The sequence below is a fragment of the Palaemon carinicauda genome, chromosome 17 (assembly GCF_036898095.1).
Source record: "Palaemon carinicauda isolate YSFRI2023 chromosome 17, ASM3689809v2, whole genome shotgun sequence".
Taxonomy (NCBI): domain Eukaryota; kingdom Metazoa; phylum Arthropoda; class Malacostraca; order Decapoda; family Palaemonidae; genus Palaemon; species Palaemon carinicauda.
Genome location: NC_090741.1, coordinates 43190251 through 43199262, shown reverse-complemented (window position 1 = coordinate 43199262; position 9012 = coordinate 43190251). Strand labels below are relative to the sequence as shown.

At 34.1% G+C, this 9012-nt stretch overlaps 1 protein-coding gene across 1 annotated transcript in view; it reads left to right on the top strand.

Moving 5' to 3' along the window:
• The first annotated feature begins 633 nt into the window (after window positions 1-633).
• LOC137656048 (uncharacterized) overlaps window positions 634-9012 on the top strand; it is an 18079-nt gene continuing 9700 nt past the window's right edge. The window contains exon 1 of the mRNA XM_068390225.1: window positions 634-776. The gene's annotated coding sequence lies outside the window, so the exon portion shown is untranslated. The remainder of the gene's footprint in view (window positions 777-9012) is intronic.

Below are 9012 nucleotides of genomic sequence, written 5' to 3'. Positions count from 1 at the left end.
GTAAAGTTTCTTGACAGTTGTTTCTAACTTTGGTTTCTAGCTAGACGTTCCGTTATGTTCCTGTGCCTCATAAAATTAAGATGCCTCTGTGAGGCAATCCTAACCTCATCGAGTTGATATTATTCAAAACTTTCATGTGTTATATAATTGGTAAGATTGAAAACTTATAGTTTTCAAATGTAAAGTTTCTTGGCAGTTGTTTCTAACTTTGGTTTCTAGCTAATCCGTTAACAACTTTAAGGACAAAGGACCAATCAGGGAACGACACGTCACTGGGTACTGTTGCCATTCTAAGGTCAATAAATTATTATTCGCAGTGCAGTTTCTTTTAGTTACTTATTAGCATCCGAAGAAGAAACATGTGTTACCGCCTGCTGTGTTAGTGATACGAGTTAATTAGTGAATTTGAAATGAGTGATAATGCGCGTGATTATTAAACCTTAGATAATTTACGAAGAAAGTGCTTATGGTTACATTGAGTGTATTTGATTAGAAATAAGTGAAAATGGTGTTTAAATAAGCGGTGTTATTATTACAAGTATTGTTTACAATTTAACTTGGACGTTGTTTTAGTTTTTCAAGTATTGCTTGGTTATTTTAATTATTTTTTTCATGATTACTCGTTTATTACATCTCTTAAAAATATATGATTGTAAATGAATGTAAAATGCGTTTGGATTAAATCTATCTCGTCGTTGGTCAAAATGGAAAAAAAGGAATAGGCCTACTGCGCGTTTCCTAACTTTGAACAACAGTGATCAGAAGAGAGAAGAAAGGTAAGTGAATCTATTATATTCTCTGATTTTTTTTTATTATTTTTTTACATGAATCTATTATATTCTCTTAATGTTTTCTTTTTTTCAGTTGTAGGTTATTATTGTCATTGATGGTATGCACTTAGAAATCAAAACAAAATTTCAGTATACTGTACTATATAGGCCTAGCCTACCATATCTCATTTAGGTTTTACCCTCATTTACAGTATAGTATGTATTGATTTGAATATTATTTTTTGATATATATATATATATATATATATATATATATATATATATATATATATATATATATATATATATATACACACTGTGCATATAAATATAATACCGTAGTAGGTTGCAATTTCTAATTTATGGGGGGGGGGGGTGGAGGGGGCTGTCTTCAAGAGTGGTTTCCGGTGTGTGTGTAAATTTAATTATGGTTTGAATTATTGGTGCTACTATAGTGTGAGGTCTACCGCCATATGTCGCCTACCCAGGTTGAGGGTGAGGTCTACCGCGTGACCAGCGTCCCACAGCTCCTAAATCAGTTATTCCCTCGGCCTAAAAGAGATATCATCGATTGAGGGTACTAAAAATGTTGCTGAAGGAGTTTTATAGAAGAGTCATTCTGACAGAAGAAGCAGCACTCGCCTTTTTAAGAGAGCACAATCTCTTGGATACAGTTCAAGAAGCAGATCTATTTGTGTCATTCTTAGAAGATGTAAGAAGTGTGTATCGCTAGAATAAATGTATGGAAATATATGATAACCGGTTTGATTTATGAAGAATGTATCGCTAGAATAAATGTATGGAAATATATGATAACCTATTTGATGCACGAAGTGTGTATCGCTAGAATAAAAGTATGGAAATATATGATAACATGTTTGATGTACGAAGAGTGTATCGCTAGAATAAATGTATGGAAATATATGATAACCTGTTTGATGCACGAAGTGTGTATCGCTAGAATAAAAGTATGGAAATACTGTATATGATAACATGTTTGATGTACGAAGAGTGTATCGCTAGAATAAATGTATGGAAATATATGATAGCATGTTTACTTTTACCTTTATTCCTTTTTTAATGTAATTAGAAATCCAATGGTCTATTTTTCTAAGATATGTTTAAATTAAGTGTTTATTACTTAAACAAATGTATGAAATGTGTTTTATCTATGAGGGACGAATAATTCAGCAGTAGACCTCATGCTATAGTACAACGGGAGGTAGATCTCACGCTATAGTGTGGTAGACCTCACGCTATAGTAGCACCGAATTATTTTGAAGTTTTGAACTCTATCATTCCTCATTAGAAATGCCAGAAAATGCGATGCTAACCTCATATCGTTGAAAGACACCAGCTTTCGACCATATTAGCCCCACTGTATAGGAGGGTCGGCTGCTTATCCCTATTTCTTGTATCCTCATCTCCAAGTCCCACCTCACCCATAATCCCATATCCCTCCACACCACATCTATTCATCTGATTCTCTGACGACCCACACTCATCCCCATGAGTGTCATGTGCTCTCTTGATTGGTTCCATCTATTTTTATTACATAGTCATATTACATGGACATATGTCTTTTTATAGTTTATTTATGACATTTATTTTGACGTTGTTACTGTTTTTAGGACGATTTATTGTTAATTTGTTCTCATCATTTATTTATTTCCTTATTTCCTTTCCTCACTGGACTATTTTCCCCTATTGGAGCCCTTGGGCTTATAGCATCTTGCTTTTCCAACTAGGGTTGTAGCTTGACTGGTAATAATAATAATAATAATAATGATAATAACAACAATATCCCAAACGATTTCCTCTTGCATTATCTTTTATATTACATATACCACAAATTCTTTTAATATTTTGACTCTCCCTCCTTCCCAGTAGTGCTATTTCAGCAATCCAACCATCCATTTTCTTCCCTTGTGAGTAGGCCTACTCAAATTTCTGCTGGGCTAATATATCGTTAGAGGAAAGTAGGCTCACAAAACACAATTCGATTCAAAAGACATTATAACGGTTATTCTTTAGGACATCAGTAGTTACCGAGTAAGACGATTAACAGCTGGGATAAAGGAAATATACTGGAAGTACAAAGAAATAGATTATTGCGTTTATTTTTCATAGCCTGACATTTAAATTGTTTTCTTTCTTATTTGATTACCATCCAACAATATCAACGATTAAGGGTCAACAGCTCCTTATAGTTTTTTTTTTTTTTTTTTTTTTTTTTTTTTTTTTTTTTTTTTTTTTTTAGGAACCTAAAGGTCGGATTTATTGTAACAAGATTGAAGATGAGATCGACCATACCTCTAAGATTACCATATATTACATTCGCCAACTTCGTTGCGAAGGTTTCTTATTGATAGGCGTGTATTTATTTGTTTGTATGTCTGTCTGTGCATTTGTCATTCTCATAACTAAAATATTTGACCGAATCTCATGAAATTTTGTGGGATGATTGGTCATGATCCAAGGACAATTTGAAAAAAATTTGGGATTGATTGGGTTGAAGGTCAATGCCAAGGTCACAAAAAGTTAAAACAAAATTGTTTTTACTATATCGTAGTAAATTTTTATCCGATTTGCATGAAACTTGCCTAAATGTGCATAATTCCATTGCCTAGTTGTGATTTAGGAGTGATAGGGTCAAAGGTCAAGGCCTAGGTCACGATAAGGTATAAAACGTCTTTTTGCTATATCGTCGTCGGTCCGTTTTTTATCCGATTTGCATGAGACTAGGTGCAAAAAGTGCCTATTTCAATTGCCTATCTTGTGATGCGGCGTTGGCAAAGGTATGCGCTCTACCGAGTGCCCGTTCTAGTTTATGTATTGTAAATGGCAGCAGTTCGGCAGCAGTTCTCCAGAGTGTGCTCATTGTTATAAATTATAGTAGGGTGAACACTTTTTGGTGTACTGTCCAAAATGTGTTAATTAGTATCGGAAATATCATCTGGATGGAAAAACAATCTCTGATTTTATATTCTAAGAAAGATTTTACTAGAATTATGATGTTGCTGAATGATCTCACTGGCCGCAGTACCTGGTTCTAATATATAAAGATTAATATTGGTGGCTTATTTGTCCGTTGTGATATTTTAAACCGTAAAAAAATGGGCGTCACGATTAAGCCTAATGTCTGAAAAAAAAAAACTTTCAATGGTTAGGCTTAAGACTTTGCGAAAACCGACTGTATTACTAGGTCGAGTGTCCTTGCAAGAACGGGTTGTGCGTTTAGGTATAACGTCCTTGTAAAACAACGGAAAGCACAACTATGCCCAATATCCATGACCCATGTTCATGCACAAACGGACTGCACGATTAGGTCTATTGTCTATTCACGATCGGACTGCTGGACCAGACCTAACGTTCATGCACAAACGGACTGCCTGACTAGTCCCAATGTCCCCATGAAACGGATTGCACGACCAAGCCAAGTGTCCTTTGCAGAAATGTTCTGCACAACTACCAATAGGCTTAAGGTCCTTACTAAGACGGACTCCGCAATTAGGCCTAATGTCTCCGCAACTAATGGGTTGCACGACCAGTCCTAATATTCACGCAACTAATAGGTTACACTAGGCCTAATATCTAGGCAACACTTGAAGGGATTAGATTAGTGCCATCTGTACACCACATGAGGTACACTGTGGTCATTGCCAGAAGATCTTTGCGTTTTACCTTCAGCTCATAGCAGCAACGATTTTACCGACTAATGTCCTTCCGTTCCCGTTTGCTATCTTCCAACTTCATAGTACAACAGAGGGGTCCTCCACCCCAATTATACATGGACATCCTATGGCCTTCCCAACTACGTAGGACCATGTGGCCTGAATTTCTGATAAAACAAAGAAGTATGCAATTGTGGCTCTATGGAGATATTGTTTTCATGTTATTTAGAAATTCAAGGGAAATTTTATGAAGTATTCTATACTCATATCTTGACCTAGCTGAATTCCCAAGAAATTGTGCAATATATTTTCAAAAAAAAAAAAAAAAAAAAAAAAAAAAAAGCATAGATCGCATGGCATAAGCAATTGATTAATTAACTTTGGAATAAGGCAACACGTTGTTAAACTTGGCAATATCCCAAAGAGTAGAATGCTTAAACAGAGGGAGACGGCTTCTTCGAAGGTTGAGTATTCTGACCATCATCATCATTATCATTATCGGTAACTAGTCCACTACAGAACAAAGGCCTCAAACATGTTCTACCACTCGCGTCTGTTTATGGTCTTTATATGCTAATCCCCACCCGCAAACTTTCTTAGTGCGCCAATCCATCGTTTTATATCTACCTTCTCTGTTTCTTCACCAATCTCTAGGGTCCCATTCTGTAATTCTTAATGTCCATCTATTATCTGTCATTCTCATTATATGTCTTGCATAGGTCCATTTCTTTTTCTTACATGTTGTTAGAACATCCTCTACTTTAGTTTGCACTCATATCCATGTTGCTCTTTTTCTGTCTCTTAGTGTTATTCCCATCATTATTCTTTCCATAACTGTTTGAGTTGTTACAAGCTTATGTCCTAAGGCTTTAGTAGAGCTCTGACCATAACTAACATTTCTAAATCTTATTGGGGGGGGGGGGGGGGTTTACTGGTTTCCGTATGCCAGTGGATATCTAAATTTTATTAGGGTAAAGCGAAATATTTTTTTAACCTCTCTCTCCTCTCTCTCTTCTCTCTCTCCTCTCTCTCTCTCTCTCTCTCTCTCTCTCTCTCTCTCTCTCTCTCTCTCTCTCCTCTCTCTCTCTCTCCTCTCTCTCTCTCTCTCTCTCTCTCTCTCTCTCTCTCTCTCTCTCTCTCTCTCCTCTCTCTCTCTCTCTCTCTCTCTCTCTCTCTCTCTCTCTCTCAACTGGTTTTTGTAAAGTGACGTTTATGCGGTAGAATCTCATATTTTTTTTTTTATTTCCCGCAAAGTAATTGTACACGAATTCGTATTTAAAATAATTCATAGAAATCTTTAGTCTGTATGTACAGTCCTCCTATATTCTACGTATGATGATACTGTCATAATACAAGATGTCCAATACAACCTACAAAGTTTGTTCATAGTGTATCTACAATGTTTAGACCTACTAAAGCCTTAGAACATAAGCTAGTTACAACTCAAAGAACCATGGAAAGAATAATGATGGAAATGTCACTAAGAGACAGAAAAAGAGCAACATGGATAAGAGTACAAAATTAAGTAAAGGATATTCTAAACAACATATAAGGAAAAGAAATGGACATGTGCAGGACTTGGCATGTCGCTTAACCTTTGAAGCGAGATTTTGGTTAATCACATTCAAAGATAGCTTTTTTTTTTTTTTCCATTCCGTTTCTCAGTAACCCAAACTTTTTTCTTTATTTTTTAAGTCAAATTTGTTGAAATAAATAGAATTAATTTTGTACAATGGCGTTTTGCTGGCTAACCAAGACAACTCAAGATGGTCGTCTCTTGTCAGTTTCTTCCATAACTATTACTTATTTTTATAGGAGAGGTTTTCTGGTCTTGGGGGGAGTGTACCCTAGTTAGAAAGAAAATGGAAAAAAAAAAATCACCACAGGCATCATAGTTACTGAACCCCCTTATATATTTCCTGGTATAATTAGCGAAAAAAAAATATTGCTCTATTTTGCGATTTTTTTTTTTTTTGTCAGCTGAGAGTTGAGGGGGCCAGTGGGTAAAGAGTCTGCTTGTACAAAAGCCTGTGTCTTGCACATTGCAAAACAAATATGCAACCAATAAACCAGTACTTGTGCCACCGTTATAAGGACATGACTGCCCTTGTAACATATGTGTACACCATAGACCCCCCATTCCCCATTGGGGTTTATTATTATTATTATTATTATTATTATTATTATTATTGTTGTTGTTGTTGTTGTTGTTGATTCTTCAAGTGTTTTAGCATAAAATTCATGTATTTGCTTTAGAAGAGCTTTCATTACTGCTGAATTTTTGACAGTCATAAGCTTTCTCATAGTCTACAAATGCCATAAATGGTTAATTACATGGATATGGTCAGATGAATATCCACTTCTAAAACCTGCCTTCTCTCTTGGGTGATTAAAGTCTAGACATCTTTCCATTCAGCCTAATATGATCTTTGTAAGATATTTTATATATTACTGAGAGTAAACTTATTGGTCGGTAATTTTTCATGTCTTTTGTGTCTCCCTTTTTGTGAAGTAATATAATAGTAAAGTTAATCTAAGCTGTAAGCATAGTCTTGCAAACATTTTATGTATGTATATGTGAATGTACACACATATGTATATATGTATATAAATGTAGATAGATAGGTAGGTAGTTTGATAGATAAATAGATTGTATTTGAGAAAAATACTCATAAAACGTAAAGGAAACAAAAAATTATATATCGATAATTCAAATCCAAAATCACGCAAATAGTCATTAAAATACTTTTAGGTTGTCAAATACTTCAAAGATAAATCTACAACTTACATTTCCTTTACAGATATAAAAAAAAATAAATCATTTTCTCTTCCCAAATAAAAAGACATCTGAAGACATCAAGATAATTTTTTTATTTTAACGATGGTCCAAGTTGACAATCACCCGGTTTATCACGTATAGGCTATAATGGGTTGCGGGTAACGCGATGAATGATTTATATGCGTTCGTTCGTATGTGTGTTTGTTGGGAAGGGCGCGTGTGTAATTGACATGGGGGGGGGGGGGGGTCATATCGAATTTATGTGATTTTCAGGTATTATAATGATAAGGATATCTTAAAGAGCTATTGCGTATGATTTTTTAGTTAATGGTGTTTTTAAACAGATGGTGATGATGATGATAAAAGTAAAGAAGGATATGTAAATTGTTTAGGCTATTCAATTGAAATGTTCAGTACAATCTATCTAGATCTTAATATATTTTGTTGGCTAGCGTAACGTAACGTAAACCTAACCTAACGAAGAAATGTTGGAGATTTTATCAATTTAGCTTTACTAATTATAGTAAAAGTTCGATAATAGTAATGATAATAATGAAGATTTATTATTAATATTTTGATCACTTTTAAAGAGACGAATGAAAGAGATAATGGGGAAAGTAAAAAAAGACTTAAGCAATCTTTCTCATAACTGCTAGTTCCTCGGGAAAACGTCAAATCATTTTGGATTGAACAACCATGTTAGGGACCCTACGCTCGTCAATGTTCAGCAAATGATAAAGGTTAAGACGTAACGCTTAATGGTAAAGTCTCCACGAGAGAGAGAGAGAGAGAGAGAGAGAGAGAGAGAGAGAGAGAGAGAGAGGAGAGAGAGAGAGAGAGAGAGATGTGTGTAAAAGGTTGCGTAATTTGTCGGAGAAAGGAAAAAAGTATGTCGTTTGAAAATTATTTTCTCATCAAGTGGACCTAATTATTTTTATTTATTACGTTTTTCCTCGCTGTCACATACATCTGCGTCATCACCATCTGCCGTTACTAGTCCACTGCAGAACATAGGCCTCAGCCATGTCCTTCCACTTGTGTCTGCTTATGTTCTTTCTGCCAGTTCGAACATCCGGAAACTTTCTTAGTTTGTCATTTAACTAAATCCGTCACCCTGCTGCCAGTGACTTATCGAGATTTAGGGGACATTTCCTACACACCCAGAGTTCTCGTTACTCTACCCAGGTTGCTCATCCGCTTATATAGTCGTCGGCAAGCATGGATTGCTAAGATATACCACCTAGCACGATAATATATATATATATATATATATTATATATAATATATATATATATATATATATATATGTGTGTGTGTGTGTGTGTGTGTGTGTGTATGTATATGTATGTATATATGTATAATATATATATATATATATATATATATATATATATATATATATATATATATATATATATATATATATATATATGTGTGTGTGTGTGTATGTATATGTATGTATATATGTATATATATATATATATATATATATATATATATATATATATATATATATATCTAAATATATGTATATATATATTATTATTTGAAATTAATGTTAATTCTAAAATATTAATGAAATAGGATATTTTATTAGTAATTTTCAACAATGCTAATGTCTTCATCAAATCAAACATAGAAGCTTAATTTGAAATTACAACGATAAAATCAAATTCTACTCTGATATTAATTATAGCAAATGTAAAAGTATTATAAATGGAAAGAATTGGATTAATGTCAGGCAAAATATGCTAGGTAAGCTGTTAAAAGAATTGGAAGAAATTAACAC